This window comes from Lactuca virosa, chromosome 5, assembly GCF_052849685.1.
Source record: "Lactuca virosa cultivar CGN04683 chromosome 5, Lactuca_virosa_CGN04683_v6, whole genome shotgun sequence".
NCBI lineage: Eukaryota > Viridiplantae > Streptophyta > Magnoliopsida > Asterales > Asteraceae > Lactuca > Lactuca virosa.
The window spans coordinates 200521101-200532500 of NC_136430.1; positions in this window are offsets into that span (position 1 = coordinate 200521101).

Genomic DNA, 11400 nt, shown 5'->3' on the forward strand with positions numbered 1-11400 from the left:
GTCCAAAGTTACATGGTAACCAGATTCGTTTTGTCTTGTAACGTCCCAGAAATACTAAATAATTTTTTTGTTTTTAAATCAACCAAAACATTCATTCATTACTTTCAAAATAAGTGACAGTATGAAAAGTATTTCCAATAACATTAGAGTAGTAACAAAATCATAAGAATGAAATCTCATGTGGATGGTATGCAATCATGTCGGACTCTTCCCTTTGGAACCAGAAGTACCTGAAATATTTAAACATAAAACTATAAGCACAAAGCTTAGTGGGTACCCCAAAATACCACATACCATATGTCACACCCCCAGCCATCGGCGGAAACACCGGGTAGTGTAACGGTATTCTTCGTATCACAGTTATATAACATACATTGAATAATACTAAAGAAAATACATACCTGTATTGATAACTGAAAGTTACATAACTGTTTTTCTAGGACCTATTACATGATATCCGACTATGGCATACTTCTTAATGAACAGAAAGGTAATAGTAAAACTTCTTCTGTTCGAATACATACCAGCTTTTCAAGTTCCTGAAAACACATGCATTTTAAAATACGTCAACATAAAGTTGGTGAGTCCACATGTTTTGACTCCATAAAATAATACATTTTCCACGTTCAAAAGTATAGTTTTGAAAGTATCATTTTGACTCTCCAACATTTAGTATGTATATTAGGTATAATAGTTTACTTATCAATTAAGTGTTATACCTAAACATTCCTTAATCCTAAGGTATAAGTAGGGGGAAACTTATACTTAACATTAATACTTGTATACGACAAAGTATAATGTTTCTAACAATTTGATACCATGAGCCTATAACCGCTGCTATGACATAATACCTCTGATAGAACACACTCTTGATTTACCATGAGAAACAAACACACTCATGATTTACCATGAGAAACAACACCGTACGCTTCATCGACGCCGGAACAATAACAAATAAAAGGATAGTTCATCACTCGCTTTTGGTTGACTGTAGCTAACAGTCACAAGTGGGGTGGTCAACCCGTATACTAATTATACACGACTTCCTCGCTCACACGGGATTAACAGTTACAGTTCAGAGGATTTCCGCTAAGATCCCCAATCTTAGTTGATGAATACAATTACTCATGTAGACTTCGACGACTTCCTATAGCTCTAACAACAAAAGCATTTTCATGTCTAAAACCCTAAGTTACTAGACTATGCTTTTAAATATTACTCCTAACTTCATAATATTTAGGCAGTATAACAGTTATATCTTGAAGTAAAACCAGGTTTTATCTTGACCTAAAACCAATAATAGCAACATATAACGTTCCTAGTTTTATCTTGACATAAAACTACCAATAACAATACCAAGTTTTATCTTGACATAAAATTAACAATAACAACATATAACATATCCAGTTTTATCTTGACATAAAACCAATAATAGCAACATACTTTATAACTTAACATATAGAACTTCCGAATATAACTTCGGAACTATATCGCACACAACATATATATATATATATATATATATATATATATATATATATATATATAGAATCCTAAGTATAACTCAAGATCTACATTAGTATACTATTATAACAATAACATGCTAACAACTTTACAATAGTTGTATACTTTCAGATACGAAATACCTATATCCCTGTTATTATAACTATCTACGTTGATACTAATATACTATCATATAGACATAATAATAACGTATATATAATATTTAGCATGCGTTTTCCCCCGAAATATTAGAAAGTGGGGCCGTGAAACTCACCCTAGCAGCGTGATTTTATGTTATCTAAGCAAAACGGTCAGCGTACGAGGTCGTCGGGGCTCAGGATGTAAGATAGCCTCAGCAAAGGAGAGAGGAGAAAGAAGTTTAAGTGTAAGAATGGCTGAGGTCGGACCTGCTATTTATAGTAGGGATTTTGGACCCCCACGTCGTGGCTTAAGATCTTATCCCCGTAGACTTGCCATTTGCGTCCCTAGCTTCGGAAGGTGTCATGTGACTCATCACGTCGTGGGATATCTTTGCTCACGTCGTGAACTTGGATCTTATCCCCTCGCAGCCTCGTCACACACCTTCTAGATTCTGAGATGTGGATAACTGACTCCCCACGTCGTGGGCTCTGTGCCCACGTCGTGAGCTGAGTCAGATTAGGGTTTCTGACAACTTAATCTTCGGAAGGTCGTAACTTTCACATACGAACTCCGTTTTTAACGTTCTTTATATGCACGCGTAGGTATTTACAAGTACTACAACTCTCTTTTAGACTCAAATAGCTAATTCTAAGTCTGTTTTAAATTCCTCTTATTATAGAGATTTATAGTGTTCGGTTTATCATAACTTCTTCATGCGAAGTCAGATTCAGACATTCTCTATATTTTTGGAATCGTATGGGCGTATACTTTGAGTTGTATCATAAAGAAAGTTCATATTTGTATTAGAATTTATCATGAACTACATAGCACTCTTATCACATTACTATGTTAACATAATCACATTACATGATTGGCATAATCACATGTGATGGTCTATTGACCTATTTTGACTAGTGTTACATTCTCCCCCCGTTAGAATAATTTCGTCCCGAAATTTATCGTATGGATGGGGTTTCGTCAAACAGTTGGGGGTATTTTTCTTTCATCTGATCTTCACGTTCCCAAGTAAATTCAGGTCCTCGTAAATAGTTCCATCGAACTTTCACTATGGGAATACGACTTTTCTTTAATCGTTTGACTTCTCGATCCATAATCTCAACAGGTTCTTCTACAAAGTTGAGTTTCGTATTGACTTGTATCTCTTCGAGAGGTATAACAAGAGTGTCATCGGAAAGACATCTTTTGATATTTGATACGTGAAAAACATCGTGCACACTACTTAGCTCTTGAGGCAACTTGAGTTGGTATGCGACATAACCAATTCTTGCTAGAATTTCAAAAGGTCCTATATACCGTGGGTTTAGTTTGCCTCGTTTCCCGAATCGAATTACACCTTTCCAAGGAGAGACCTTCAACATTACTTTATCTCCAACTTGGAATTCTAAAGGCTTACGTCTTACGTCAGCATATCTCTTTTGACGATCACGTGCAGCCTTTAATCGCTCCTTAATTTGCACGATCTTTTCAGTTGTCTTGTGGATTATTTCTGGTCCAGTACGTAAGGTATCGCCTGTACGTTCTCTGGCCATCTGCGTATCTCCAACTTCTGCCCAACACACTGGGGAACGACATTTTCGTCCATAAAGAGCCTCAAACGGTGCAGCCTTGATACTGGTGTGATGACTATTGTTATAGGAAAACTCAATTAACGGTAAATGAGTATCCCACACATTTCCAAAGTCTATTACACAGGCTCGGAGCATATCTTCTAAAGTCTGAATGGTCCTTTCACTCTGACCATCAGTCTGCGGATGGTAAGATGTACTCATGTCTAGACGTGTTCCTAAGGATTTTTGTAGAGATTGCCAAAATCGTGAAGTGAATCTACTATCTCGGTCAGAAATAATAGAATTTGGAACTCCATGCAATCTGACAATTTCCTTAAGATAAACTCTAGTCAGCTTCTCCATCTTGTCGTTCTCCTTAATTGGTAAGAAATGGGCGGACTTAGTCAACCTATCGATTATCACCCAAATAGTGTCCGACCCACTAGGAGTTTTAGGTAACTTAGTGATGAAGTCCATTGATATATGCTCCCATTTCCATTCAGGTATTTCCGGTTGTTGAAGTAAACCTGAAGGCTTTTGATGTTTTGCCTTTACTCTAGAATAAGTCAAACATTTGCTCACATAAGTAGCAATTTCTGCCTTCATGTTTGGCCACCAATAATGTACTTTTAAATCTAAGTACATTTTGTCAGAACCTGGATGCACGGAATATCTGTACTTGTGGGCTTCTTCTAAGACCAAGTCCCTGACTCCACCGAACCTAGGCGTCCAAACTCGGTTCATAAAGTATTGTATTCCGTCATCTTTTCGTATAAGTTGCTTTTCTATTCCTCGCAAAGCTTCGTTCTTGATGTTTTCTTCTTTTAGAGCCTCAAGCTGAGCTTCTCTAATTTGTACGGTAAAGTTAGAGTGGATAGTTATAGTTATTGCTCGTACCCGTCGGGGTTTAATATATTCTTTCCGGCTCAAGGCATCTGCTACCACGTTTGCCTTTCCGGGATGATAACGAGTCTCACATTCGTAATCATTCAACAATTCAACCCATCTTCTTTGTCTCATATTAAGATCTTTTTGGTCGAAGATGTGTTGGAGACTCTTGTGGTCGGTAAAAATAGTACACTTAGTACCGTATAAATAATGTCTCCAAATTTTTAGTGCAAAAACTACAGCTCCCAATTCAAGATCATGGGTAGTGTAATTATTATCATGCACCTTAAGTTGTTGTGATGCATAGGCGATAACTTTTCCTCTTTGCATCAACACACATCCCAATCCTTGATTTGATGCGTCGCAGTATACAACGAAATCTTCTATTCCATCTGGAAGGGATAGGATTGGTGCACTACACAACATTTGCTTCAGTTTCTGAAAAGCAGCTTCTTGTTTGTCTTTCCAGTTGAACTTCGTATTCTTCTGGGTTAGTGTTGTAAGTGGCTTGGCTATTTTGGAGAAATTCTCTATGAATCTACGGTAATAGCCAGCAAGTCCTAGGAATTGACGCACCTCTGTTGGCGTCTTTGGTGCTTCCCAATTCCTGATTGCTTCAACTTTGGATGGGTCAACATGAATTCCTTCGTTGCTAACTACATGACCTAAAAATTGTACTTCTCTAATCCAAAACTCATATTTGGAAAATTTAGCGTACAACTTTTCTTTTCTTAGTAGTTCCAAGATTATTTGCAGGTGTTGACCATTTTCTTCCTTGGTTCGTGAATATATCAATATATCGTCGATAAATACAATCACAAATTTATCCAAGTATGGTTTTCAAACACGATTTATGAGATACATAAACACTGCTGGGGCATTGGTTAATCCAAAAGACATAACTAAGAACTCATAATGACCATAACGAGTTCAAAATGCTATTTTGGAATGTCGTCTTCTTGAACTCTGAGTTGATGGTATCCTGATCTAAGATCTATCTTTGAGTAGTAGCTGGATCCTTGCAGTTGATCGAATAGATCATCAATTCTCGAAAGCGGATAACGATTCTTGATCGTCAGCTTGTTCAGCTCCCGATAATCAATACACATTCGAAAGGATCCGTCCTTCTTCTTGACAAACAAAATTGGTGCTCCCCAAGGTGAAAAACTTGGTCGGATAAAGCCTTTGTCAAGAAGTTCTTGTAGTTGGCTAGACAATTCTTGCATTTCAGATGGATCCAACCGATAAGGAGATTTCGCTACTGGTGTTGCTCCTGGAATTAAGTCGATTCGAAACTCGACTTGTCGGACGGGAGGTATTCCAGGTAGATCTTCAGGAAACACGTCAGGGAAATCACATACTTGAGGTATGTCCTTGATTTCTTTTATCTTTCTCTTCCTATCTACAATGTGGGCTAAGAATGCGCTACATTTCTTATGTAGATATTTCTGGGTCTTAGTACAAGAGATATCTTTGAGGTTCTTCCCAGATTTATCACCATAGATAATCAGGGCTTCGCCGTTTGGTAAGGGTAGTCGTATGGCTTTCTCATGACATAGAATTTCGGCGCGGTGTGAAGATAACCAATCCATGCCAATTATGACATCAAAACTACCGATAGGCATTGGCATGAGGTTGACGTGAAAAAGGTAGTTATTAAGAGCTAACAGACAGTTTTCTAGGATTTCATGTGTTTTCTCAGTTTGACCGTTAGCAATTTCTACTTCATAGATTTCTTTTAATTTACTAGACTCATGACTTAACAATTTTCTAAATGTCGGAGTTATAAAACTTCGATCTGCTCCAGAGTCGAAGAGTATAGTAGCATATAAATTATCTATAAGAAACATACCAGATACAACCGAAGGGTCCTAGATAGCCTCTCTGCTTCCGCTCACAAACGCCCTGCCACGTCCTATGCCTCCTTGACTTCTTAACTTTGGACATTCTTTCTTGATATGTCCAACCTCCCCACACTCGTAGCATTTTCTTCCTTCACCACGGCCTGTCCCATTATTGGTTTGTTGATCGACTGTTGCAGGTGTTGTGCTCCTGCAGTAACTAGCAGTATGCCCCTTTTTCTTGCACTTCATGCAGACAAAACAGTCACCTGGATGATGACGGTTGCACTGATTGCACCATGAAGATTTTGGTTGTGTAGGTACTGCTGTTGTGGCTGCATAATTGGTTGCCACTTCTTGTCTTTTCTCAGATGATTGTTTGGGATTCTTCCTATTAAACTTGCGCTTGTTTGTTCTAGATTTGGGAGACTCAGCCTTTGAGACCACTTCTGTTTCTTGGATCTCTGTGAGGGTTAGCTGATGAGCTATCCTCTTGGTGTTGTCATAAGTCGTAGGCTTTGATGCGATCACCATGCCTTTGATTTGCGATGCTAAACCCCAGATATATCGCTCAATATTTTTATATTCAGGGGTTACAAGTGCTGGACACATTACAGCAAGATCATTAAATCTAGCGGTATAAGCTTTTATCTCTGAACCCTTCATGGTTAGGGTCCACAGTTCTTGTTCCAGTTTATGTATCTCCTCCCTAGGACAATACTCCTCTACTAGCCTCATTTTTAGCTCCTCCCATTTCATGGAATTTGCAGTATCAATTCCCATGGTATTTACATGGTTGTTCCACCATGTGAGTGTTGCATCAGCGAAAGTACATGCTGCAAATCGTACTTTACAATCATCTGGACAGAAGCTTATTTGAAAGACAGATTCTGTCTTTTCTATCCACCTCGTCAAATTAACTACCCCTTCATTTCCATGAAAGCTTTTTGGCCTGCAATTCATAAAATCTTTGTAGGTACACGTTCTAGCGGTCCCTACATGGCCTTTATTTCTAACTCCATCTCTTGTGACATTAGATAGAGCCGCAACAATTTTTTGAGCTATGATTTCTTCCAGTTGTGCTGTACCTATTGGGTGGTTTGGTTCTGGTGGTTGGTTAGGGTTTAACCAATTACTTCTTCTAGGAATTTTGTTTTAGTTCCTAAAATAATAAGAATTTTATGAGTTTTGTTAATTATTTAATACACGAGCACTAAATACTTCAATTATTCTTCAAAGTGTAAAACATAATGGACAACACAATGATTACTGTAATATATGCTTCATATTACTACTAGTGGTTACATCAGTTTATTTAGGCTTATAAGAGAAAAGTTTCTATAAACATTACAAAATTTGCAAGGTTTTCTACATCCTTGCTATAAACTTTCCCTCTTTTCGCCTTAACTAGTCTGATTTCTCTATTTACACAACCACTAGTTTTAGCTTATCTACCAGAAACCTAAATGATGACCTAGCACGTCAGTGACATTAACCACTTGCTCCTCAAGTGCATGAGTTCTCTGCTAAAGACTTCCCGTGCGTTCTTCATTTCTTGAGGTTTGATTGTAGAGCTCTAACTCTGCAATCCTTGCATCGTGAGTAATCATGTCGTTATAGGCGAAATTTATACGATGATGGACATCCATCACCGATTCCTGATCTCGCGTCCTTTGTCCTTCTAGTCTTCGTACTCTTCCAGAGAGATGAGTAGCCCTTCCTTCTATAATTTCCATCTTATCTTCAATTTTCACACTTTTCTCAAACAATTGAGATAAAGTGTTAGCTTCAGAAGAATGTGGGAGATGTGGTCGAGATGATTGACCAGTCTCATACATCTTAGCAACTCTTTCTTCAGCCACCCACCTATCAACGGTTTGTGCGATCCGTACAGGTTCATCTTGAACTCTACGACTTCCTGAAGATGTCGCCTTCTGACTCTTCTTAATCTTTTGCCATATCGGTATCGATTTACGTGTCGTGCGTTTCATTTTTACTCCTCCTGGAACTTTACGGTACAGAGTGTTCAGTGGTGGTAAAGATGATGCAACCGACTCTGTCTCCTCCATGGATTCGCTTTCTTCCATTGGTTCACTCTCTTCCCATTCGTTGGAGGGTAAAGGTGCTCCATCGTCAGAAGGTATTGGATGAAAGGTGGTTGGATTTATAGGGTAGTAAGGATCGCCTACCATCATGGGGAATGAAACTTCCTCTTCTTCATTCGTATCCTCAATGATTATCCATTCTCGTGAATGTGCCATGTCGAATTCCTATACGTTTTGGATCACCAAGAGTTTTAGTCTATAAAATATTACTCCCAAATTAAATAGTCCATATGATCTGATCATAATAAAATGTAGTTGCGCACCCACACCTAATTGTGATAGGATATACGCACATATAAACTTTAGTTGGAATATTTGATCTAAATCCTTGAGATCAAAAACATTTCGGGTATTAAGGTGTATTCTCATCGCGGGTCTGAGTCTTTATATATGACTCTATATTCTTATTTATTGTATTCACGCTTTAACTATTGTTTGCTACTTCAGGTCTAACTGATAAGGCTCCGGCCAGTCAGGACAGTCGAAATGGCAGGATCATTTTAGCATATAGCCGTTCTGAAATCCAACAACCCAAATCGACATGTCTATCCTTGTCACCACTCCCATAAGTAGTCCTTCAGTAGAATAATTAATTATACTTTTTATTTAATGGCTAAGGGATATACCTAAACCTAATAGAGTAAGCCCTAAACAATAGATGTGCTCTCCTAAGAAAGTACTAGTTCACTATAGTTAATAGCTCTGATACCAATTTCTGTCACACCCCCAGCCATCGGCGGAAACACCGGGTAGTGTAACGTTATTCTTCGTATCACAGTTATATAACATACATTGAATAGTACTAAAGAAAATACATACCTTTATTAATAACTGAAAGTTACATAACTGTTTTTCTAGGACCTATTACATGATATCCGACTATGGCATACTTCTTAATGAACAGAAAGGTAATAGTAAAACTTCTTCTGTTCGAATACATACCAGCTTTTCAAGTTCCTGAAAACACATGCATTTTAAAATACGTCAACATAAAGTTGGTGAGTCCACAGGTTTTGACTCCATAAAATAATACATTTTCCACGTTCAAAAGTATAGTTTTGAAAGTATCATTTTGACTCTCCAACATTTAGTATGTATATTAGGTATAGTAGTTTACTTATCAATTAAGTGTTATACCTAAACATTCCTTAATCCTAAGGTATAAGTAGGGGGAAACGTATAAGTAGGGTGAAACTTATACTTAACATTAATACTTGTATACAACAAAGTATAATGTTTCTAACAATTTGCTACCATGAGCCTGTAACCGCTGCTATGACATAATACCTCTGATAGAACACACTCATGATTTACCATGAGAAACAAACACACTCTTGATTTACCATGAGAAACAACACCGTACGCTTCATCGACGCCGGAACAATAACAAATAAAAGGATAGTTCATCACTCGCTTTTGGTTGACTGTAGCTAACAGTCACAAGTGGGGTGGTCAACCCGTATACTAATTATACACGACTTCCTCGCTCACACGGGATTAACGGTTACAGTTTAGAGGATTTCCGCTAAGATCCCCAATCTTAGTTGATGAATACAATTACTCATGTAGACTTCGACGACTTCCTATAGCTCTAACAACAAAAGCATTTTCATGTCTAAAACCCTTAGTTACTAGACTATGCTTTTAAACATTACTCCTATCTTCATAATATTTAGGCAGTATAACAGTTATATCTTGAAGTAAAACCAGGTTTTATCTTGACCTAAAACCAATAATATCAACATATAACGTTCCTAGTTTTATCTTGACATAAAACTATCAATAACAATACCAAGTTTTATCTTGACATAGAACTAACAATAACAACATATAACATATCCAGTTTTATCTTGACATAAAACCAATAATAGCAACATACTTTATAACTTAACATATAGAACTTCCGAATATAACTTCGGAACTATATCGCACACAACATATATATAGGATCCTAAGTATAGCTCAAGATCTACATTAGTATACTATTATAACAATAACATGCTAACAAATTTACAATAGTTGTATACTTTCAGATACGAAATAACTATATCCCTGTTATTATAACTATCTACGTTGATACTAATATACTATCATATAGACATAATAATAACGTATATATAATATTTAGCATGCGTTTTCCCATGAAATATTAGAAAGTGGGGCCGTGAAACTCACCCTAGCAGCGTGATTTTATGTTATCTAAGCAAAACGGTCAGCGTACGAGGTCGTTGGGGCTCGGGATGTAAGATAGACTCATCAAAGGAGAGAGGAGAAAGAAGTTTAGGTGTAAGAATGGCTGAGGTCGGACCTGCTATTTATAGTAGGGATTTTGGACCCCCACGTCGTGGGTTTTGGACCCCCACGTCGTGGCTTAAGATGTTATCCCCGTAGACTTGCCATTTGCGTCCCTAGCTTCGGAAGGTGTCATGTGACTCATCACTTCGTGGGATATCTTTGCTCACGTCGTGAACTTGGATCTTATCCCCTCGCAGCCTCGTCACACACCTTCTAGATTCCGAGATGTGGATAACTGACTCCCCACGTCGTGGGCTCTGTGCCCACGTCGTGAGCTGAGTCAGATTAGGGTTTCTGACAACTTAATCTTCGGAAGGTCGTAACTTTCACATACGAACTCCGTTTTTAACGTTCTTTATATGCACGCGTAGGTATTTACAAGTACTACAACTCTCTTTTAAACTCCAATAGCTAATTCTAAGTCTATTTTAAATTCCTCTTATTATAGAGATTTATAGTGTTCGGTTTATCATAACTTCTTCATACGAAGTCAGATTCAGACATTCTCTATATTTTTGGAATCGTATGGGCGTATACTTTGAGTTGTATCATAAAGAAAGTTCATATTTGTATTAGAATTTATCATGAACTACATAGCACTCTTATCACATTAACAGGTTAACATAATCACATTACATGATTGGCATAATCACATGTGATTGTCTATTGACCTATTTTGACTAGTGTTACACCATGCATAACATAACGAGTGTATTTTAAACCCAAAAAGATGTTATGGGTCAAATCATAGTCTTATTCCCTGTCATGGACCAATCATGGTCTTTACTTGTATAAGTGTCAGGGACCAAATCTTGGTCTTCCATACAATTGTCAGGGGCCAAACCTTGGTCTTACATGCAAATGCCAAGGGTCAAACCCTGGTCTTTCATACAAATGTTAGGGGTCAAACTCTGGTCTTCCATGCAAGTATCACAAAGACAGTTAGTATCCTACATAGTATAGTGAGAGAACTCACCTCACACTTGAATAGGATCAACCACAGCTCGAACTAATCAATGAACCGGTGCTACAACCCACCTATCGAAATATTCAAGATTA